At 39.0% G+C, this 24,474-nt stretch overlaps 1 protein-coding gene across 6 annotated transcripts in view; it reads left to right on the forward strand.

Moving 5' to 3' along the window:
* SMARCA2 (SWI/SNF related, matrix associated, actin dependent regulator of chromatin, subfamily a, member 2) overlaps positions 1-24,474 on the forward strand; it is a 604,189-nt gene that overhangs the window by 407,239 nt on the left and 172,476 nt on the right. The window lies entirely within an intron of this gene.

The following is a 24,474-nucleotide window of genomic DNA, read 5'->3' on the forward strand; positions in this document are numbered from 1 at the left end:
TGTTAGCATTATTGTACTTTTTGGGCGTGATTTTATAGACTTTTTGCTGCAGGTAAAATGGGCCTAATTCAAAGAATATTCACACCTATTTTTACATGATTTGGCATGATCAGAAGAGGAATTTAGGTGGAGTGCAGGCAGAGTCACGTAGTATGCTTCTATTTTATAAAATACACATGCTCAAGCTACTTCTGCATTTATTTATATTTTCAAGTTTTATTAAAATTTGATAAAATCGCCTATCGGGCGTCAGTATATGTAAGTGCATTTTACTTGTGGTTGTTACAGATTTTGTGAGGCTATTTTATAAAGACAACTTGAGTACCTATGTTGTCTATATAAAAGAGCCCTGAATTAGGTACACATCTACTTGATTTTCATACTTAGATGAACAGTTATAAATTCCCCTCTTTTTGAGCACATGGAACAAGAAAACCCTGAGCAGAACCTCATGGACACTGTTTTTGAAGTGAGAACCACTTTGGCTAAAATAAAAAACCTCATTATAAGAGCCAGGCCCTTTGCCTAAGGTATAAACTTAAATTGTAAACCTTTTAGGGTTAGGGAAATACTTAATGTTCATGAATGTAACTTATCTTAAACTATTACAGAAAAGTGTGAGCTAAATACAAATTTAAAACAGTTGGTGCCCTGGGCAAAGTGGAAGGGGGATGTCTATTTCAATGATGTCTAGCCTAGATTCTCAGATAGACAAGCACAAAAGAAGCTTGGTCCCAAAAGCACAACAAACATAAAAAGAGGCAAATGAGATGTCTGAAACCAACCAAAAATTCTACATTTATTAGTCCACAATCAAATCCAAGAATTATAAACTTGCTCAACAGTAGTGATCCCAACTAGGATCCTCAGTTTCACTTTGGCTTTTTTTAGCTGTTTGTGACACTGACTCGGTATTTTTCTTTCACAATAAGCTCACTAGTCCCCTGAGCAGTGTGTGGTGCAGTGGTTAGAGCTACAGCCTCGGCACCCTGAGGTTGTGGATTCAAATATCTCACTGCTCCTTGTGACCCTGGGCAAGTCACTTAATCCCCCAATTGCCCCAGATACCCTAAATAGAGTTTGAGCCCGCTGGGACAGATAGGGAAATATGATAAAGTACCTGAATGTAAACCACTTAGGATATAAGTGATATATAAATGAAATAAAAATAAAATAAATAAATAAAAAGGGGAAAAGGGTAAAGAGAATCAGGTGGGAGGTGGCAGCACATAGAGGGGTCAATATTCAAAAATATTTATCTGGATAATATAATCTGCTAAGCAGGTAAGTGCTTCTGAGCAGAATACTCAGAGGTAATATCCAGATAATGTCTCTGAATATCTTTAAAGACGGTCTTTGAACTATTTGATTTTTGCCAGAGCAGAGCTAAGGCAAACCCAGATCTTATCTATAACTATTAGGCTGTCCAAGTTATCCAGAGAACAGAATGTATATTGCCACTATCCAGTTAAGTTCTGGTACCAACCACCTTACCCAGCTGTTCAGCTCTAGCCATTATTCAGATAGTGGTGCTGGTGGTGAATATCTAGATATATTGTTACCACTGCAGCCAGTGTTTAAAAAATAAAAACCTGACCATTGCAGCTGAATGTTCACCCAAGAGTTGATAAGCCGAGAAACCTTGTAATGGTTTTCCAAGTCCTGTTACTGAAATTGAAACCATAGGTCAACTGCAGCAATATTTCTGAAGTTATTTCAGGCACTCTACATAAAAATGTCACTATCTATTGTTTGGGCACTTCTTGCTGTTTAAAATTAGGGAAAGTGTGTCCCTTGGGAAAAGTACTAGTATCTCACTAATACTGTGAGACTGACTTAACATGCTTTGCAGTCATCTGACAGGCTGTAAGGGCCTGATTCTGTATAGGACACAGATCACATGTCAATCACGCATCAGCATCCTAATCAGAATCGTGTCTAAACTCCTGGACAGAAACCTTAAATATAGGCCAGTCTTTTGCAGGCCTACACTTAAGGGGTCTGTCTGAGGCGTGTTCCGTGCTTAAGCCCACCCAAGGCCACTTCTGGGTGAACCCACTCCACGTCTTGGGCGTGCTTAATAATGGGTACTCATCTCCGTTAGATGCGCTACAGAGGCCTCCAATGTAGGTGTCCTGCCTCAGACACTTTTTAAAAATAAAATGTGTGTCCCGATTGACTGCAATCGGGACGCACGTTTTAAGAATCAGGCCCTAAAGGTATTTGCTGCAAGGCTGTGATAAAGGAATGGCTGATGATTTGTTTTCAAATAGAGTACTACCAGCATTGCTAAACTAATCCCAAGGGAAGAGGGAGGGAACAATCACTAAGAATCAAAATGATATTTTACAATATAGAATTGGCATATTGATAGAGTCAGGTGTCAACTGAATGAGCAGATGTGAGGACCTGTTCCTGAAGCTGTTAGTCAGTGCACAATAAAAATACAGAAAGCACATACAGTACATATCCTCCATGATTACATTTGCACACGTGTGAAACTGGTTAGAAGTGGTGACAATTGTCAAGGCTTCAAGTTTTTTGTTTTTTTCTTTTATACCAAACTTTTGAACATCTTTTAAAAGCATAGGGAATACAATTTTAAAAGCTGTTAACTACAAGAAAATTGGGCTTTTAGAAAACTAGTCTATTTGCGGATGAAAGCCCCATTTGTAGGTCCTCTGACCCTCTTCATTCTATATAGCATGCCAAATTTTGGCACCAATTTTTCATGTAACTTCTGCGCTACCCCAGTAGCTACATTCCAAAAACAGCAATGAAATGGAAGGTATGTGTACGTGCACTTAGTGAGAAAGTTATCAAGGTGTAGTAAAAGGTCAGCTTTTACTACACCTTGATTTACCACGGAATTCTCACCCCCTGTGGGATGAGTCCAACATGTTCCTGAATACCTAGATAGATTTAGCATCTTATGTAACTTTCACTGTGGGTTTTGATCAGATTATAGTACAGACTCTGGGCTCCTTTTATAAAGCTGTGCTAGTGAATCCAGCGTGGCAATGTGATGAAGCCTATAGGAATTGAATGGACTTTGTCACGTTTGTCATGCTGGAATCACTAACTTAGCTTTTGAAAAAAAAGCCCTTTGTTTTTTTTTTCCAAATCTTTATTATTTTCAAAACTTACAGTAAGTGTAACCATTTTATACATCAATAACACACACTTAATATTCCATTAATATCCATTACAGAATTAGTCCCCCCTCCCTCCTGAATAATCAAAATGCAATCACATAAAATTTCTATAATGAACCCCAATATATCTAAATTTATTAATCTAACAGACCCCCATTCTCCCCCCTCCCGGATGTGTATGACAAAGGGAAAAATATTAATTAAACATTACAGTATTTTGCTAATGGCTCCCAAATCTCCTGAAATTTCTTAAAATTCCCTTTCTGAATGGCTAATATTCTTTCCATTTTATACACATGACATAATGAATTCCACCAAAAACTATAATTAAACCTCGTCCAATTCTTCCAATTGCTCGTAATTTGTTGTATGGCAACTCCTGTCATTATTAATAAAAGCCTGTTATTTTTAGATGATATTTGACTTTTAGCCAAAAAGCACAGTATCATAGGATAATGCCACTGGATTTTCTAATAAGCAATTTATTTGGCCCCATATTGATTTCCAAAAAGCCAAAATAAATGGACAGTAGAACAATAAATGATCTAAAGTCCCTGTATCGAGATGACAATGCCAACATTTATTAGACTTAGAGCTGTCCAACTTTTGTAACCGAACTGGGGTCAATAATGCTCTATGTAACAGAAAAAACCAAGTTTGTCTCATGGATGCTGACATTGTATATCTCATCCTCCAAGTCCAGATTCGTGGCCAATGAGATGCAGGAATTTGGTGCTTAATCTCAATACTCCAAATATCCCTAAGACCAGTTTTTGGTTTCTTATTTATAAATCCAGCTAACAATTTATACCACTGTGCGGCCTGGTATCCTAGGAAGTTTACCTGAAAGCATAAGAATTCCAAACTTTACTGGTTATTTAAATTTTTCCATTCAGTGAACCCTGCCTGAATGGCCTGCTTCAGTTGCAAACATCTATAACTTTGTGATTTATTAAGTCCAAATTTATGTTGCAACTGTGAAAAGTCAAGCAGTTTACCATTAGATATAACATCCACTAAAGTATGTATTCCTGCTATCATCCATTGCTTCCAGATAACCTTGAATCCGCCAATTTGAATCTTGGAGTTTACCCAAATAATTTGATTTGTTGATTTGTGAATTGGAATAGGTGTTAAATTATTGACTTATCGTAACATTTTCCACGTATCTACTAGTATTCTGTTGTCTTTATATAATCTAGGCATTTTGATACTGAGAACATAGCATAATCGCAGAGGAAACATGAGTCACCATTCCAACCATAACCAATCTGGGGTATTACCAATGAGCTCTGTGAGGACCCAATACATACCTTGGCGTAAAATATGGGCTTGATGATACCTATAAAAATTGGAAAAATTTACTCCTCCTTCCGTAATTGGTTTTTGTAAAGATACTAAAGCAACTCTAGGAGTTGTACCCAGCCAAATAAATTTTGTGAGAATACAATTTAACTTCTTATAGAAGGACCCCATAAAGAAAACTGGTAACATACCCATTTGATAACAAACCACAGGCAATATCATCATTTTAATAGTTTGGACTCTTCCCCACCAAGAAAGATGTAAAGGATTCCATTGCTTACACATTTCTGTTACCTTCTGTAATAAAACTTTTTCATTCACTTGCATTGTTTCATCCAATATGTTTTTTATCCAAATGCCTAAATATTTTATTCCATCTTCTTTCCATAGAAAAGAGAATTTTTCAAATAATCCTTTTGTACAATGGACATTAGTAGGAAGAACTTCTGATTAATTCCAATTTATTTTGTATCCTGAAAATTTTCCAAATTTTTCTATTACCTCAAGTAAGCATGGAATGGTTGCTTCAGAATTCCTCAAATGAAATAGTATATCATCTGCATATGCAGAGACCTTATATTCCCGATCTAAATAAAGAATACCCTGTATCTCCTTTGTTTGCTGAATAGCTAATAGTAAGGGTTCTAATACAATATCAAAAAGCAAAGGAGACAAGGGACATCCCTGTCTAACTCCCCTCCGCAAACTAAAACATTCAGAGAGATTATTATTAATATATAGTCTAACAAAAGGGGAACTATACAAGGATTGAATCATTTGTATAAATCCTGAACCTATTCCAAAACAATCCATTGCTTTATACATGAAGGTCCATTCCACCCTATCAAAAGCTTATTCTGCATCTAAGGATACAGAGAAGGCTGGATCTTTCATGGCTTTTGTTAAATTTAACATATGAAAAGCCAGTCTGCTGTTGTCGGAGGAATGTCTCTGAGCAATAAATCCTGTTTTGTGCATATCAATAATAAAAGGGATAGCCTTAGCCAAGCGCAAGGCTAATGTCTTAGCTAGAAGTTTACCATCTACATTAATTAAAGAAATAGGCTTGTAGTTTGAAACCAGTATGGGATCTTTATTTGGCTTCGGCAAGACTATAGTAACAGATTCAGCCATAGTACCTGTAATGCAACCATTATTCAGTTGGATCTCATATAAATTTAATAAATGAATTAAAAGGGCATTTTGAAATTTTTTATAAAACTGTACCGTGAAACCATCTCTACCTGGAGCGGATTCAGCTCTAAGGGACTTCAACGCTGAATGCAACTCTTTTAATGATATAGGCGCCTCTAAGCTTCTTTTTATATGATCAGGAATTTTTGGACCACTAATTAATTTTAAAAACTCTGAACCATCTTTTTCTTTATCTGAATAAGATTCGGAAGAATACAGAGCTTTATAAAAACTTAAGAATTGTTTTATTAAAATAGGTCCAATTTGAGAATGGGAGTCACCCTTTTCATCTTTTATTACAATAATTTTTGTTTTTCTTTTCTTTGCTTTAAGATAATTTGCCAATAATCTTCCTGCCTTATTCGAGCTTCCATAATACATGGTCTGTTGAGAAAACAAATCTTTCCTTGCAAATTGTGAAGAAATATCATTATATTTACATTTTAGTTTTAAAAGAGCCTGTAGAGTAGTTTGTTCCCATTTTTCAATAAATTTTGATTCTAAAACCTTAATTTCCTTTTCCAAATTATAAAATTGTTTTTTAAGCTGTTTCCTAACATATGCTGAATATGATATAATTTGACCTCTCATATTGGCCTTAAATGCATCCCATAAAGTTATCACTGAGATTTCTTGTGACTCGTTAATTTGGAAAAATTCATTCATTTTTAATTGGAATTCTTCAAGAAAATTTGAATCCTCTAACAATGCATTTTCGAATCTCCATAATGATCTACCATTTTCCTGTTCAGGAAGATTAAATTCAATCCATACCCCTCCATGATCAGACAAAATAATTGGATCTATAGAGGCTTGTGTTACTTGCTGTGTTAACTGACTTGAAACAAAAATATAATCTATTCTTGAAAAGGATTTGTGAACCTGAGAACAAAAAGAAAATTCCCGTTCATTAAAATGAAATATCCGCCATATATCTTTTAAATCACAAGATTGTACCAAATTATCTAAGCCTAATGATTTCATAACTTTACTAGGTTTTTTATCCATCAGTGGATCCATAACAGCGTTAAAATCCCCCGCCACTACTAAATTAGAAGTAGCCAGTGGTAGTATTAACTGTTGCAGAGTTTTAAAAAATTAACTTTGTTTCGAATTTGGGGCATATACATTAAATAGCGCCAACTTAGTATTTCCCAGGCTCATTTCTACATGTACCCATCTTCCTAAAGGATCTGAATTTATCATTTTAAAAGTAGCTAAGCATTTTTTATTCACCATTGCCGGGCAAAAAAGCAATGCTTTACCCAACCATCTTCCAGTTTCTTAGCTTCTATGGCTGCCAAGTATGTCTCTTGAATATATTAAATATCTGCATTTTGTTGTTTCAGAAAGGTAAGTAATTTCTTTTTCTTTATTGGATGGTTGAGGCCATTAACATTCATCGAAAAAAAATTTCAATTCCTTTATAATATTGTAATAAAAAGGGACTGTAAGAGATTCCACAAACCATCAAATATTCTATAGAGATCATATTTCCCATGCATCTCAATATCTTTCATTACATCCATGAAATTGTTTTTCCCTTGCACATCCAAACCCATATTTTAGAAAAACCCTTCCCTCTTCCCTCCCCTAACCCTCAAATAAAATGACTGTCTTGGAACACACATAGGATTAGCAATCACAATACCCCAATCAGGATTCTAAATTAATAAGTTTGTAAATTAATATCTTAATATGATTTCCTAATTTTCAATTCATATTACATTAAAATCTTTTTTTTAAATTCTTTATTCATTTTTTAATCTTACAACAAGTGTACAAATAATAAAACATTTAAAATTAAATACATCACTTGAATTTCTTTCTAGTATAACATCAAATAAATAAATTTAATCCCTTTCCACCCACCCTTTCCTTTAGCATTCAATCAAAAATATACAAATATAAATATTCTTTACTATTGATTAAACCTATAGTAAAACTTTAATTCACCCCCCCCCATTTGCAAATATACTTTCAATAGAAAATGAAGAGGAAGGAGTTCTGCAACGACCTCGCGGGGGGGGCCGCGTTGGGTAACATTGAGGAGCTCCGGCGTATGCAGGGGATCACACAGTAATCGGTGACTTCCCCTCTGGAGATGCTCCATACAAGCGGGATGGAAGCGATCACCTTGGGCCTTGAAACCACCCTTAGTCCCGATACTAGGGTGCCACCTCTTATTCCCCGGATCACCAGCTCCCCGCGGGCAGAAGAGCTCCTGGAAGTAGGAGCTCTTCTGACTCCAGAGGTCAAAAGAAATGCTGAGGGGAGCTTGAAATTTGACTCCCTGCAATTGCAGGAGAGTCAATGTATGGAGACCAAGGAAGCAACAAGTGAGGAAATAAGTTTTAAATTTCATATACCTCAACCACAGAAACCCCAGGAGGTTACTTTAGATGCAATTTGGGACCTTGTTGTTAATCTTCCTAATTTAATTAATCCTCACTTCCAGCAGATAGAAGAAAAAAATAAAGGTTCAGACAACTGAAATTGAGAAACTAAAGATTGAACTGACTGACTCTAAAACAGTTATGGATAACATTAATTAGGACATAAAAATGACTAAATACGTCCAGGAAACTCTTATTAAAGATAACATAAATCTCAGGAGAAAAGTGGAATTTCTAGAAAACACTTCACGAAATAATAATCTGAGATTAGTAAATTTCCCTAGGGTAGCTACGATATCCCCTAGGGAAATGTTGAAGAGATATATATTAGAAGTTCTTGAAGTTACAGAAGAAGTTCTACCTCCATTCTCACAAGTGTATTATTTGCCTAATAGACTTCAAGAACACCAACAAGAAAATAAACAGGAGACGTTAAATGTTTCTTCACTGTTAGAGTTGTCTGAAAAAGAATTGATGACACCTGCAACATTGCTCTTAACGATTGCTTTGGCGCCGGACAAAAATTTTCTATTAAGACTTTTCTTCAAAAATAGACAAAAAGAATTCTTAGGTTTTAAAATATAAATGTATCCTGATTTAGCCAGGGATACCCAAAGGCGTCGTCGAGAATTATTATTGTTAAAACCAGGAGTTTAGCCCTTGGGGCAACTTTCTATTTGCGTCATCCATGTAAACGTGTGGTGTATTATTCTTCACAAAAGTTTGTCTTTTTTAAACCCTTCCAACTGTCTACGTTTCCCTCACTGTCTCGACTGGAAAAAGAAAAACTATCAGAGTTAAAAGCTGTATTATGAGAAAATGAGATTTTCCCTGTGTTGAGTTTAACCTAGCCTTATGTCTTATTCAAATTTTCTTTGAGCTCGCTTAATCACATTTTTGGATCTGGTAAAAATGAGGACTTGAGTTGAGAATTAAGCTTATAATTTATTTTTTTTCTTATTATATCCTATAAAATATATTTTCTTTTATGCTTAAATCTTGCTTTCTGTACAAGTTTATACTTGATATGTTTAATATAAAATTGATAAATACATTTTTTTTAAAAAGAGCCTTAGCTGCTCTAGCCTTTTCTCAAAGGGAAGTCGTCCCATCCCTTTTATCATTGTCGTCACCCTTCTCTGTATCTTTTCTAATTCCGCTATATATTTTTTGAGATATGTCAACCAGAATTGCACACAGTATTCGAGGTGCTGCTGTACCATGGAGCGATACAAGGGCATTATAACATTTTCATCTTTGTTTTCCATTCCTTTCCTGATAATTCCTTACATTCTGTTTGCTTTTTTAGCCGCCGCCACACATTGATCTGAGGATTTCAACATATCCTCAATGATGACACTTAGATCCTTTCCTTGGGCAGTGACTCCTAACATGGAACCCTTCATCAAATAGTTATAGTTCATGCTCCTCTTTCCCACATGCATCACTTTGCACTAGCTCACATTAAATTTCATCTGCCATTTTGACGCCCAGTCACCTAGTTTCACAAGGTCCTCTTCAGTTTCTTACAATCCTCTTGCAATTTAACAACTTTGAACAACTTTGAGTCATCAGCAAATTTAACCTAGCTAGTTATTCCCATCTCTAGATCAATGATAAATATGTTAAAAAACAGCAGTCCAGCACAGATTCCTGGGAACCCCACTATTTATGCTGCAAAAAATACCTTTCTTTTATGCTTCTTTTCTGTGTGTATTGGTTTTTTTGGAAGAAATGGCAATAAAAGCTCTTCTCCACAACTGCTATGATATGAACTCCACTCTACCCTTTTCCATTGAAAATATTAAAACTACTCTCTGTTTTCTATCTTTTAACCAGTTAGTAGTCCATAATAGGACATTACCTCCTAGCTCAGACATGGGCGAACTATGGCCCTCGGGCCATATCCGGCCCATTTAGTTTTTTAATCTGGCCCGCCGAATTACCTTCATGGCAATGTTTACTTTTCTTTCTACAAGCAGCCAGAGCCTTGAAGTCACATGTGATTGCCAGAAAGTCCTCCTCTGACACAACTGGAAACAGGAAGTTGCATCAGAGGAGAGCTTTCCGGCAGACGCACGCGACTTCAAGGGTCCGGCTGCTTGTAGAAAGAAAAGTAAACATTGCCACAAAGGTAAGAGGAAGGAAGGGAGGGAGATACTAGAATCGCGGCAGGAGGGAGGGGGCTGCTGGACCGTGCAAAGGGTGCTGGAGGGAGGGGAGAGGTAGAGTGGAGGAAAGGAACAGACGCCGAAGGGCAATGGGGAAGGGAGAAGACGCTGTCGAGTCAAGTACCTTTTGCTTGAACACTCGGTCTGTAAAATTAGGTTTCAGTTTAGTTTTAGAAAGTGGGGATTGGGACTTATATAACGCTTTTTTTGTAGTTATACAACCTCACTCAAAGCGGTTTGCATACAGGTACATCAAGCATTTTCCCTATCTGTCCTGATGGACTCACAATCTATCTAATGTACCTGGGCAGTGGAGGGTTAAGCGATTTGCCCAGGGTCACGGAGCAGCGCAGGGTTTGAACCCACATATAGCTCTAACCATTGCACCATACTTGCCTCAACTTTCTTGTTTCATAAATAATGTGCTCTGTGAATGAACCAATAGTCAAAATTGGGATCTTAAGATACTGATTGTAATTTCTAAGGTGGTTTTCCTAGCTTCTTTTAATATTATCTGCTTAGAACTATTTTGGTATTAGAGGAATATAAGAAGCATTATATAATGTAATCCTCAGCATTATTCCAGCACTTCAGAAACATCAGACCTCCAAGTCATGACTAATGTTCCTGTGTCAGAGACTGAGAACTGTCAGAGCTCCCATCCCTGGTTCATGTCCTCCCAACCCCCACCACAAAGAATCCCACACCCCTAGCAGGACCTGCCAAATGTATTCCCTGGTGGTCCAGTCACTCCTGCCCTCTCTGGTGCTTTATCCAAAATGGCATCCTTAGCAGTTGTCTTGTGCTAATACCTATGACCTACTGCTAGGGACAACATTTTGGATACGGTGCTAGACAGGTCAGGAGTGATTGGGAATGCTCTCTTCTGATCATGGAATCACCAGGGAATACATTTGGTAAGTCCTGCTAGGGGTGGTGAACCCTTTGATGGTTCAGGATGGGGGAAAAGGCTATGAAAGCCCTCAGTCTCTGTTCCCAGGATCTTCAGGTTGAGAGTTTATGGCTAAGTGCTTCTGGATAGTAAAATAATCCCAGCTAAAAGCTGAGGTTATTTTACCATGATTACTGAGCCTTAATGTGACTTGGGTATATCTGCTGCATTGTAATGAGATGTCAAATATGCATTTCCATGTTCTGCATTTTATTACTGTGTAACCCGAAGCAATTTAAATGTTTACTTTTTAAATTAAAACATGCTATATTAGTGCCTTTTTAAGTCATGTTAAGGGGAAAATAACATGACTTAAATCCCTAGCAAAGCTTGATATTCCCCTAAGGCACTATTCTGTAACTTGGTGCCTAAGTGTTTTAGCACTTAACTGCAAGGGGAATGTTCATACAAGTGGGCATGGGTAAACCATGGGCATGTTTCCAAGCAACATACACTCACATATTATAGAATATTATCATTTAGAGAGGAAGTGACGTCAGCTCACAGGATGGCTGCTTGAACAGAGAGCTCCGTGGAGGCACGGGAGAAATATTAAAATTACAGCGTTCTGACCGAAGGAGATATATTCTGTATGCTATTGAGGTGCAACAGCGGAGATGGAGACACGTAAAAAGCTGGACAAATTTCGATTCCCTTTGCCTGAAGGGGAAAAATCGACAACCGCGGGCAGTAGCGGACTGCCGGGGTGTAATAAAAAAAAAATGGCGCCGGCGCACGTGGAATCGGACGAGGAAGAGATTACCATCGAGAGCGCACCAGTCGAAGCGATCACCCCCCAAGTATTGCAAGAGTGGTTTCGAGATCTTAAGCAGGAAATGGTGGGTGTTCGCCAGGATTTAAAAGCTGCAATGACGGAACTGCGGTCTGAGGTGGCCGAGTTGGGAGGTCGGGTGGGAGACACGGAAGATCACGTTTCAGAGATGACACAAGACCTACTGAATATGCGAGCTGAACTGAATCAAATACCATCCTCCGTCCAGATGTTGCAATCTCAGGTGGAGGATTTGGAAAATAGATCACGCAGATGCAACTTGCGTTTTAAGGGCATTCCAGAGCTGGAGGAGTATAAGGATGGGGCTGCAGTGGTGAAAAAGATCTGTGCTGACTTACTCACTGAAGCACATGGCTCCCTGCCTGATCCAATAGTGCTTGTGAGGGCACACCGCAGTTTGGGTCCTGCACGAAACACAGGGCCTAAGGATATTATTGCTTGCTTCCAGGACTTTGGGATTAAAGAAAGCATTCTACAAATAGCGAGGCGCAAGCAGGAATACCGCTGGAATAATATCTCAGTGGGCATCTTTCAAGACTTGGCCTGGTCCACTCTGCAAAAACGTCGGAACTTTCAACAGATAACACAATTGCTGCGAGCTGAGGGCCACCGCTACCGTTGGTTATTTCCCTTTGGAGTATGGATAACGATTGATGGCAAATCCAAACGTGTTGGTGAAGTGGATGAGGCGTGGGCAGCCCTGAAGGAAATGGGGTGCAAAAATGTTCCTGAGGTTCCAGTGCCTGTATCTAAGAAGGCGGAGAAGCGACCTACTGGAGTTTGGTCCACTGTTGGACGTGCGGGGAAGCGGCATTTAAAGGATCAGACCTGATGGATTGAGGAGATTATTACCCATTTGTTCTTTGCTTCCTCCCCGTATTTCCCTAGGACGTTTGGTCCTAGTTTAGGGGAGTCTGGCATTTGCCAGGGGTTCTTTAGATTGATTTTTGAAATGACTAATTTGATTCTGCATATTCAGAAAGAGGTTATGTATAGAATTTTGTATGAGTTTTCCATGACAAGAATTATTGTCTGTGGAATCATTATTATTTTACTTATACTGTTACGAAGGTTGTTCATTGTAATGGGCATGTGTGGTTGTTGGGGTATGGATGAGTGACGCTAGTATAAAAGGGCTCAGTTGCCTCCTGTGGGGGGGAGACCTTACTTCTTCTCCTTGGCTGCCCAGACCTTGGGCATGTCAGGGTCATATAGACAGCAGGGGGGGAGGGAGGGGGGGAGTGGGGGTGGGGGTAGGGGGGGTCACTTGAGGAATGATAGTTCTCTTGTCCTAGGCTCGTGGAATGTTAATGGATTAAATAATCCTGGAAAGCGTAGTATAGTTTTTCGTGAACTGCATAGGCTGAAGTGGGATATATGCTTGCTGCAAGAAACTCACTTAAGATCAAGGGACGAGCGGTTGCTGCACACTCAACATTATGATCAAGTGTGGACTCATAGGGCTCGAGGCACACAGAGGGTGGGGGGTCTAGCTGTTTTGGTTCGTAAGGGGATAGGGCTGGAGGTGGATGAGGTTTTCAAAGATAGGGAGGGACGCTGTTTAGCTATACGGGGTAAGATACAGGATAAAATGACTACTATTATTAATATATATGGGCCTAACACTGATCAATCACGTTATTATGCTGGTCTCACAGATGATTTGACTGCTTTCGCAAAGGGAGCGATTTTTTGTGGAGGGGATTGTAATGTGTGCCCAGACCTATCATTGGATCACTCCAAAGGGGGACGAGTGGTTCTCCGACGTCATAGTAAGGCCTTGATTAGGTTTATGCATCTATTGGGATTGGTGGATTGTTGGAGATTACTACATGGTACTCAGAACACTTATTCTCATTTCTCTAATGCTACTCAGACTTACACGAGAATAGATGGTATTTGGGTACATAGAAATCTTTGGGGCGGGATTCAAGAGGCGGAGATTGGTAACATTCAGATCTCCGATCACGCTCCTGTCTGGGTGGTATGCAAGGGGCTTAGGATACAATCAGGCAACAGGTTTTGGCGTTTAAATGAATCACTTTTAGGGGACCCTATTGTATTACAAGAAGTGCAGGATTCTATTGTAGACTATCTATATATAAATGACAATGGGGAAGTAAGGGATGGGACACTTTGGGATGCACTGAAAGCTGTTATTCGGGGTATTTTTGTTAAATGGGGGGCCCGTAAAAAACGGGACAAAGCTAAACGCTCTTTGGGATTAAGGGAGCAATTGGTGGATTTAGAAAAACAACATCAATTAGATCCTAGGCCTAGGGTGTATGAGGCCTTGAGTAAAGTTCGATTGGAATTACACCAAATGCAATTGGAGGATTTAGCTTTTAGGAAGACACAATTGAAACAGGCTATGTTTGAGAATGGAAATCGGTCTAGTGCTATGCTTGCCCGCTATTTGCGAGCTCGAAGGATGTCTGCTACTATTCAGAGTATTCGTGGACCTGATGGAGTTCGATATAGGACTGATAAGGATATTCATAACCAGTTTATTACATTTTTTGCAGAGTTGTATCGTGGGGACAACTTGAGTGAGGGATCTAAGATCTCAGATTTCCTAAATATGGTCCCTTTGCCAAAGCTATCGGATTTGGAACAAGAGAGGTTGGATCTCCCCATAACGGAGGGGGAGGTGTCTGGGGTCATACGGGGTTTGAAAGGAGGGAAATCACCGGGATTAGATGGGCTATCGAATGTGTTCTATAAGACCTTTAGAGAGCAGATTGTTTCCTTGTTGGTGAGGGTTGGTAATGGAGTGCGAGATGGGGGCTCTTTGCCATCTACTATGGGAGAAGCAGGGATCACAGTATTGTTGAAACCGGGAAGGGACCCAGAGCAGTGTGGAGCATATCGTCCCATCTCATTGTTAAATGTTGATGCTAAAATTTTGGCGAAGGTGTTGGCATTGAGATTGGGACGAGTGTTACCGGGACTTGTCCATGTTGATCAGGCTGGATTTATCCAGAAGCGTCAAGTGGGAGACAATATACGTAGAACTTTACATTTGATCTGGGAGGCACAGCAACAACATAGTAAAATGGTCCTATTATCCATAGACGCTGAAAAGGCCTTTGATCAGGTCAATTGGAACTTTTTGTGGGCAGTAATGGAACGGATGGGAATTGGGGGAATGTATGAAAAATGGATAAGGAATTTTTATTTGACACCGAGGGCTTGTATTAAAATTAATGGGCTTTATACAGATTTCTTCTCTATTACACGAGGGACCCGACAGGGTTGTCCACTCTCCCCTTTACTGTTTGCTTTGTATTTAGAACCTTTGGCTTGTTATATACGGGAATTGGGGGCAGTTAGAGGAATTCATATAGGAGATCGGGAACATAAATTGGCGCTATTTGCAGATGATATTCTTTTTTATGTGACGGATCCGGAGACTACTCTTACTGGGTTGTTGGAGGTATTTGGGATATTCAGAGGTCTATCAGGTTTTACGATCAACATGGACAAGTCCGAATTTTTGAATATTTCTTTGGAGGAGGAGGAGGCGCAGAGGTTGGCAGCCATCTTTCCGGTGAGGCGGGTACTGGGGCATCTTAAGTATCTTGGTATTTTGATTCCATCTGATTTATCGTGCCTTTATGATCTCAATTACTCTAGGATAGTGCGTTTCGTGCGGAGAGACTTGCAAGCTTGGAAGGGTTTGTGGTTGTCCTGGTGGGGGCGTATAGCTGTTGTCAAAATGAATATCTTACCCCGTCTATTATTTTTATTCCAAACGCTGCCCATAGCGGTGCCGAGGGGACTTTTGAAGCTATTACATAAGGAATTTCGATATTTTATTTGGCAAGGGAAACATCCCAGGTTGAGTCAACAAGTACTTTGGTCTGCTAGGGAAGATGGGGGACGGGCAGTACCCAATTTGCACTGGTATTATGAGGCTGCACAACTCCGTTTTCTTTTGGATTGGAAGATCGCAGTGTTTAAACCTGGGGTTCAAATAGAACAAAGCTATGTTCCGCATTGTACACTGAATAATTGGCTGTGGATCTCTTCCTCGCTGCCGGAACGATTGCAGGGGCAAGGGAACCCGTTCTTTTGTCATTTAGTACGGATGTGGGGTTCTTTATTTCAAAGGGAAAAGAGTGGTAAGGGAGTCTCTACGTTGGCTCCTATTAAGGGGGAACCGCGGTTTGTGGCAGGATTGGAAAGGGGGGCATTTCGGAGGTGGGAATCTATGGGGATTCTTACATTTCGAGATGTACTAGTTGGGGGATGCTTACCTACTTTTGATGCATTGGTGACTAAGAAGCCTGGGTTAAGAGGCGAATTTTTTGCATACATGCAATTGAGACATTTTATGATCTCGGAAAGTTGGGATAAAGGGAATCCCCAGGGGACTGAATCTTTGGAAAACTTATGGCTTTTGTTGAGTAGAGTGCCGAGACCGATTTCCATTCTTTATAAGTTCTTGCGTGGTAGAGTGGTGATTTCCTTTCCTTTTAAACAACAGTGGGAACGGGACCTCCAGCTGCATCTTTCTGCAGATGATTGGTCACGTATTTGTTTAGAGGTACAGAAAGCATCTCATTGTATATTGGTCCAAGAAAATGCTTATAAAATTTTAACACGCTGGTACTTCACACCTGCACGGTTACATATTATGTACCCTCAAGTTTCAGACTCTTGCTGGAGATGCGGTAAGAGCCCTGGATCTTTTATGCATATTTGGTGGGACTGTGGGGTGATTCAGAAATTTTGGGTTATTGTTACACGATCTTTGACATTGTGGACTCAGGATACATTGCAACTTTCACCTCAAGTTTGTCTGCTAGGGCTACATAATGTTAGAGAAGTTCCTTGGCAGACAAAATTGGTCAGAATGGGGTTGGCGGCGGCCAAATGTTTAATAGCATTATATTGGAAGAAGTTAGCTGCTCCACCAGAAGAGGAATGGGTAGAGAAATTGCGAAAACTTGCACAGATGGAATGTATAGCTGCTAAGCATTATGGTTATTATGACTTACAGAGGCGAACTTGGGACAAAATATTTCAACACATTTAATTATTTACTCAAGTGGGGTGGGAGGGTGGGATAGAGGGTGAAGGGTAGTGTGGTTCATTGGGAGTCTTTTTGAAGGAACAACGAAAGGACTTCCTCATGGTGTTTATTAGATGGAGGATACTATTGATTATAATTGGTTTACTTTATGTAGGGTGGCGGGATTGAGATACATTTATGTTTGGGAGTTTTTCTCCTTGTTTTTCCTTTTTTTTTATATATGCTCTGTTGAAAGATTGTAACATTACGAATTGGTTTACAAATGGTGTTTGTATTGTTTATCATTATTATAAAACTCTAATAAAAATTGATTAAAACAAAAAAAAAGAATATTATCATTTATACATGTAAAACATCACATTTAGATGTGCACATTTATGCATACTATTGACATGGAGTAAGAGGGTACCCCTAAATGTTAGCATACAACTATTGACTCATGCTAGCATTATATAATGGATTTGGCATGCAGGTTTAAGGTTTTTGGTCAAAATACTAAGTAAAAGGTAAATGCATTTCCAGTGCAATAGGCGAGGCATCTTAGACATGTAGTTATCTCCCAATGGCCGCGTGCCATATGCAGAAAGAATCCACTCCAGATTTTTTCTGTGACTCTATACTTCACTGGGAGCTCTAACCCCACCTGTAGTTTTTTCCTTTTGCACGCGTGCCTGAAGGAGTGTTTCTGTTCTGCTATCCCCTTTCTCTTATTGTTTTTTTTTTTTGGTGTTTTCGTCCCCTTTTCGGGATTTCTTTGTGCTTAGAGTGTTTCTTCAGCTCTGCCTGTGTAAAGAAGCAGTCTCTGGTCTGCAGCTGATAGGCCGATCCCTGGTGGTACCTGTTGGCCAGCCTGCATTTGTTTCTTTGGAGCTCAGGGATGTCCCCGCTTTTTCCTCAACTTCTATTTAGCAGGGGTTTGAACGCAGGCTATTAGGTGCTATTTGGAGGCTCAGTGGTGCCTCGCAGGGTGCAGGCTATGTTTTTACCTCCATCGGTCCACAAGGGTGAAGGTACACTCAGGCACCGTGTCTAACTGGAAGCCCAAAGATTAACATCAAGGAGGCATTCCCAGCATGCGGCAGTGATTTCTTCTATTCTAGCTAAGAGAGCTGAGGCAGGCTGCAGCACATTTCCAGCAGTAAGGCTGTCACAGCCTGTGAGGTGGATCGCGGGGGTTCTGAATTTTGCAGTTTTAAGGGTCTCTGCATGTACTCCTGTGTTCCCCTATGTGAAATATCCTAAAATTGCTGTTCTTATACTTTTCTAAGTGTGAAAAAAAATTGCGATTTTGGCATGAATTTCTTAGCAGCGGCCATCTTGGATTTTTAGCGATCTTTTTTTTTTCCCCAAAAAGATTCCTGCTCCCACAAATTAGCGAATGTTGCCTCAAAACTTGTTAGGATGGAGTACTTGGGCTCTCCTACTGTGGATTCTTGCCAGGATTGCACTAATTTAGCTCCTCAGGAGCGTCCTTGCGCCACATGGCATGGCCAGGAGAGGTGGCAACGCATACCTTAACCTCTCCCCTGTTCAAACACTTGGCTAGCTCTTTGCGGAGGTCTTCCTTGTTTTTTGGAGTTCAGCACGGCTCCATGTACAAGTCTGTGGACCCGCTGCAGCCCAAAAAGCACAAGATGATAGGGTGATTCTATGCCTCAGGGTCTGGAGGCCTTCACAGAATTTATGAAACATTTGTGGAATAGGTTTCAGAATAGCTGTGTTTCCCCTGTGCAGTCTTGCTCCGCCTCAGACTTATCTCTCAGCAGTTTTGCTTCTTTAGGCACGTCCTCTTCTCAGTTTGCCACTGTTCCTGAGTTAGCTGGCCCTGATCTGTGAGTTGCTTATGATGATGATCATTTTTCAGACCCTTTATTTTCCAGGGATGATCTCCAATGGCAGGAAACTCAGGACAGTGTGCTGGATCTTCGGATCCTTTTCTTGCTTTATTTTATTTATTTAAAAAAATTTCTTACACGCTTAAACCTAAGCAGTTTAGAGAATACAATCATAATAATAAAAACACACACATACTAAATCATCATGAGTTTTATTGGGAACAATTTTAAGAGTTATGCTTTGGACTTTGTGGCATATGTCTAATTCAAAGATGCATCCTCCGATTGATCATGTTCATTGAGAGCCAAGTTGTGTGGTCAGATCATTATTTGTTAAGCTTTTTTTATTTTTTAAAGTTTCTAAATTCTTGAAAAACCGGAATCAATCAATCAAAAAGTTGATAAGCAGAGGTAAAATAGACAGAGACAATTTTTGGCAAGATGTAATAGAGAATTCAGAATTTGAAAGTGATAGTATCAATTTAATGATTGAAAGTTGGAATAAGTCAATTATCACAATATTAGATAAGATTGCTCCACTTAAGGAAAGGTGAATTAAGAGAAAAAATATTCCCCATGGCTTAATATGGCATTATTAAAACTTAAAAGAATATGTAGAAGATTAGAAAGAAAATGGTGGGAATTAAATGACAACCAATCGTACCTAAATTGGAAGGGCATATTTAAAGAATATAAAATAAGAATGAATGAAAATTAAAAATTATATTATAGCCAGAGAATTAATCATTCTGATAATGAAATAAAAACTATTTCCCAGATTTTTACAAAATTAACAAAATTGGGTTCTGTTAAATCTTTAAGAGAATTTACCAGGGGCATCCAACCTCGGCCCTTGCCAGGTTGGGTTTTCAGGATTTCCCAAATGAATATGCATGAGATCTATTTGCATACAATGGAAAGACTACATGCAAATAGATCTCATATAAATTCATTGGGGAAATTCTAAAAATCCAACTGGATTTCCGCCACAACCTTTCACAGATAGTTTGATCTTTTTTTTCCAATCTAAGGTGGAAAGGTTGTCTTTTGAGGCCTCAGATCCAAAAATATTGTCAGGCTATGAATCCTTAAATATTAGGACTGGAGTATTTTGTGATTTATAGTGGGATAAGTTTGCTCCTGTTTTTGAGCAACAAGCATCAAAGATCTTGCCACGTTTATCCTGTAAATCTTGTGTTTTGGATATACATATGTTCTGCCTCTTTATCACGATTGATTCCATTTGAAAATTTACATTGGTTAACTAATTTTGTTAATTGTGTTTTGTTAGAAGATTTATATCCTATTCAGTTACTGATATTATACTTACACCTATACCAAAAGCAATGAAGTTGGATCTTAGTCAAGTTGAGCATTATCACCCAGTTTCTAGTATTCCTTGGCAGGAGTTTGTGGTAAACCACCTGTTCTCTGGCTTTCTGCCCAGTCTATAGTAACTGTATTGTTGATCATGTTTTTGGAAATCAGAAAGATACTGAGCCTTGGAAAATGAGCTCTGCTTCTTAAATTTGATGTATCTGCAGCATTTAATTAAATAGATTACTAAAGCAGGTACTGTGGGCTGGCAGAGTAAATGGTCCGATACATGTAGGAATTGAACAGGCGTTAGAGCATTTCCTGCATGGCACTCAGTTGTGCAACTTTGTAAAAGGGGGCCAAATTGATGTTGACTAGGTTGAATGCTATGGATGTGGGTGGGATGGCATTTTACATTTGTGTAAAAGTACTGATCAATTTCATAAAATGCTTGAAACATTTATTTGTACTTTGACTAAATAATTGAAGACATTTTATAAAGTATTGTCTGAATTTTACTGTTTGAAATTTATCTGTGTAGATCGATTTTAATTGCTGATTATAGGTTACTGTTTGTTTATGTTATCTGCTGTGAGTGATTTTTATGTATGTGATCTCTAACCTAACTAGGTAGTAGGCGGGAGATAAATTCTTAAAATAAATAAATAAAGGTGCTAAGATGGTTTTCAGATTTTTTTGACTAATAGAAGGTACAGTGTGAAAGGCCCTAATTCAAACTCTTCTTTTTAGAGGGCAAATTGGGGGGATTCCATAGGGCTCACCTGTTTCAACTTTACTTTTTAATCTGTATATGAGTTCTTTGTGTGAATGGTTAATGAGTCTGGGAATATTTGTGTTAATCTTATGCTGATGACATTTTTATCTTAAACCATGCTCTAGAAAATTCTGAGGAAGCATATTGCTTTGCTCAAAATATATTTAAATTAGTTGATGATTGGACATCTAATAATGTTTTGAAATTGAATAAACAAAAAAACAAATTGGTTTGTTTTAGCAAGTCAGAGGGGTTTCTCGAGAATCACTCATAGAAGAGAAATCTAGGGTTCTGGGTGTTAGATTGTATTTAAGAGTCAAGTAAATGAACTGGTTAAGAGGGGTATTTTTCAGTTGTGCCAGTTGTGTGCAATCCACCTGTTTCGTCTTCAAATAGTCTTTCAACAATAGATCAATCGTTTCACCTCAGTAGGATTATTGTAATTATTGTATTGCAGCTGACAGAAACTGGACCAACTTCCCAGTAATACATTGGTCTGATATGAACTGGCTCTACAAAAAATACAGTCAAGCATCATGCGACCTGAACAACTGTTCCACATATCTGATAACAAATGCCTCCCCCAAATTTAGAGCTAGCCTCATGCAGTGGATACAAACCACACTCACGGAAGGTCTATTCCCACAGGACCTAGGAGAGATCATAATCACCCCAATTGTTAAAGATCATAAAGGCCCAATAGATATCCCCTCCAACTACAGACCCATCGCTTCAATACCAATACACGTTAAACTAATAGAAGGACTAGTTGCTCAATACCTCACTAACTACCTGGAAGATCACAACCTACTTCATCCCTCACAATCAGGGTTCAGATCCAACCACAGCAACCCTATTAGACACAGCCTGACAGCACCTTAGCAAAGGCAGAAGGATGCTGATAATTCAACTTGATCTCTCTGCTGCATTTGACCTGGTTGACCACTCCATACTACTACAGATACTTGAAGCCATAGGGATCTCAGGCAGGGTATACAACTGGTTCCAAGGATTTCTTAAATCAAGAACTTACAGAGTAAAATCAAACGATCTTAAATCAGAACCATGGTCTAACCCCTGTGGAGTTCCACAAGGGTCACCACTGTCGCCTACGCTCTTTAACCTCTTTATATCCTCCCTTGGGACCACTCTAGATAACCTAAATGTAACATCTTTCAGCTACGCAGAAGACATCACCATACTCCTCCCCTTTGATTCTCCAGATCCCATCTCAACAGAAAAACTGAAAAAAACACTAGAAGCAGTGGAAAAATGGATGATAGACCACAAACTGAAACTAAACTCAGACAAAACAAAATTTATTTTGCTCGAAAAGGCCAAAACCCCTTCCATTTCAGAATTAGAAATTAATGCCACCAAATACCCTATACAGTCCGATCTTAAACTCCTAGGAGTGATGATAGATAGATGCTGCACAATGCAGGTCCAAATTAACAAGACTACCCAGAAAGCATTTTTAACCATAAGAAATCTACGAAAAATAAGAAAATTCTTCGACATAGAGCAATATAGGCTCATAGTCCAATCCCTAGTCCTAGGTCTATTGGACTATTGCAACATCTTCTATCTACCATGCCCTGCAAACATGATAAAACAACTACAGACTGTAGAAAACACAGCTCTCAGATTGATCTACTCGCTAAGTAAATATGACCACATCACCACTGCCTACCTAGACTCACACTGGTTACCAGTACAAGCACAAATTCAATTCAAATTATACTGTCTATTATTCAAAGCATTAAATGGCACTGCCCCACTTACCTAAACAACCGCCTAAATCAGAAGCTTACTACTAGACAAAGAAAAACTCAGACCCCTTTTACCTACCCCCCATTCAAAGGTACTCGATGCAAGAAGATGTTTGACAACCTACTAGCGACGCAGGCAGTGAAACTTGACCACTCCATCTCCAACTTGCTGACAACAACGAGCAACTTCAAATCATTTCGAAAAGGAATCAAAACCCTGCTATTCAAAAAATTTATCCAGATATCTTAACTCTTCCCCTTGTCCTTTCCCCTCCCTTGTAAATCCCCCCTCAAAGTCTCACCCTCTCTTGTCATTTTTTCTCTCCAAAGTATCAACCATGTATACAGCTCCCTAAATTGCAAATCTCCTGGAAATGTCCAGTTATCTTCTTTGTAATCCTAATTCCTAAACTGTAATTTTCCTGGAAATGTCCAGTTAGCGTCTTTTGTAATCCGCCTAGAACTTCAAGGTATGAGTGGAAAAGAAGTCACCAATGTAATAATGTAATTTTATTGTAGTATAATGGTGAATTTGAGAAATAGGCTAAAGTTCAGAATACAGCGACTTGCCTGATTTTCAGAGCAAGAAAATATGATTGGATTACTTTGCTTTTATATCAATTGCATTGGTTGACGATTGAAAAGAGTTAATTTTAGGATGGTATTGATATATAAATTATTGTATGGTATGGAACCAGAAGGTTTGTTGAATTATTTGTTTTTTCCAATTAATAAGTCTTTCGAGTATATGGAAACTAAGCTTTGGAATGATCTTCAAACTGAACTGAGAAAAATTTCTTGTTACTCTTATGTCTTTCATAAAATCTTAATGTTTGGTTTGAAGTATGTTTAGATGTAATCTTTTATGTTTTGTTATCTGCCTAGGATCTAATTTGAGATTAGTGCAGGCTATAAATGTTGTAGAATTGAATAGGAGGAGGAGACAGATGTACAATTATCAGTATCAACACAAAAAGTCACAAAACGTATCCTTTACATCCCTAAGAAGTTGGTCTCAATGTAACTTGTATATAATGGGCCAATTACATGTAAGCAAAGAAGTCTCCATGTGATACCCCAGGAACCTGAGTCAGATATGGAGTGGAGAAGTGATTGGAACTTCTGCCACAGCACCCTCAGGAAGCAGGTTCAAGCCCAGTGCCGCTCCTTGTGACCCTGGGTAAGTCACTTAACCTTCCATTGCCCTAGATACCATATTTAGATTATGTGCCCACAGGGCAGACAGGGAAAATACTTAGAGTACCTGATTAGATTGTGAAGTGTGAACTGCTCAGATGGCTGTATTGATGGGCAATAAGAATGACACAGGGACAAATTTGTCACTGTCCCCCTAGGAACTCAATTTCCCCATCCCCATGAGTTCTGTCGCTGCTCCTGCCCCATTTCTGTAAGCTCTGCCTTAACTACACAAGCCTTGGACATATGATTTTAAAGTGTTTGAGGTCTGTGCAGATAAGGATGGAGTTTGCATGAATGGGGCAGGGACAGGAAAAGAAGTCGCAGGGACGGGACGGGAAAATGAGTTCCCGTGGGGACGAGGAAAATTTGTCCTCGTGTCATTCTCTAGGCAGTATATCAAATACAAACTAAACTTGGTCATATCTGCAGAAGAGTGCATGGTATTATCTATTTGTAATAAGAAAGAGATACTGTATAAGCATACCCAAGTGTTGCCCATCATTTAAATACCTCTCCATTCAAACCAGGGAGATTTAAGTTCTCAATAATTCTTTTTTAAAAAAATCTGTTG

This window comes from Geotrypetes seraphini, chromosome 1 (genome assembly GCF_902459505.1).
Source record: "Geotrypetes seraphini chromosome 1, aGeoSer1.1, whole genome shotgun sequence".
Lineage (NCBI taxonomy): Eukaryota > Metazoa > Chordata > Amphibia > Gymnophiona > Dermophiidae > Geotrypetes > Geotrypetes seraphini.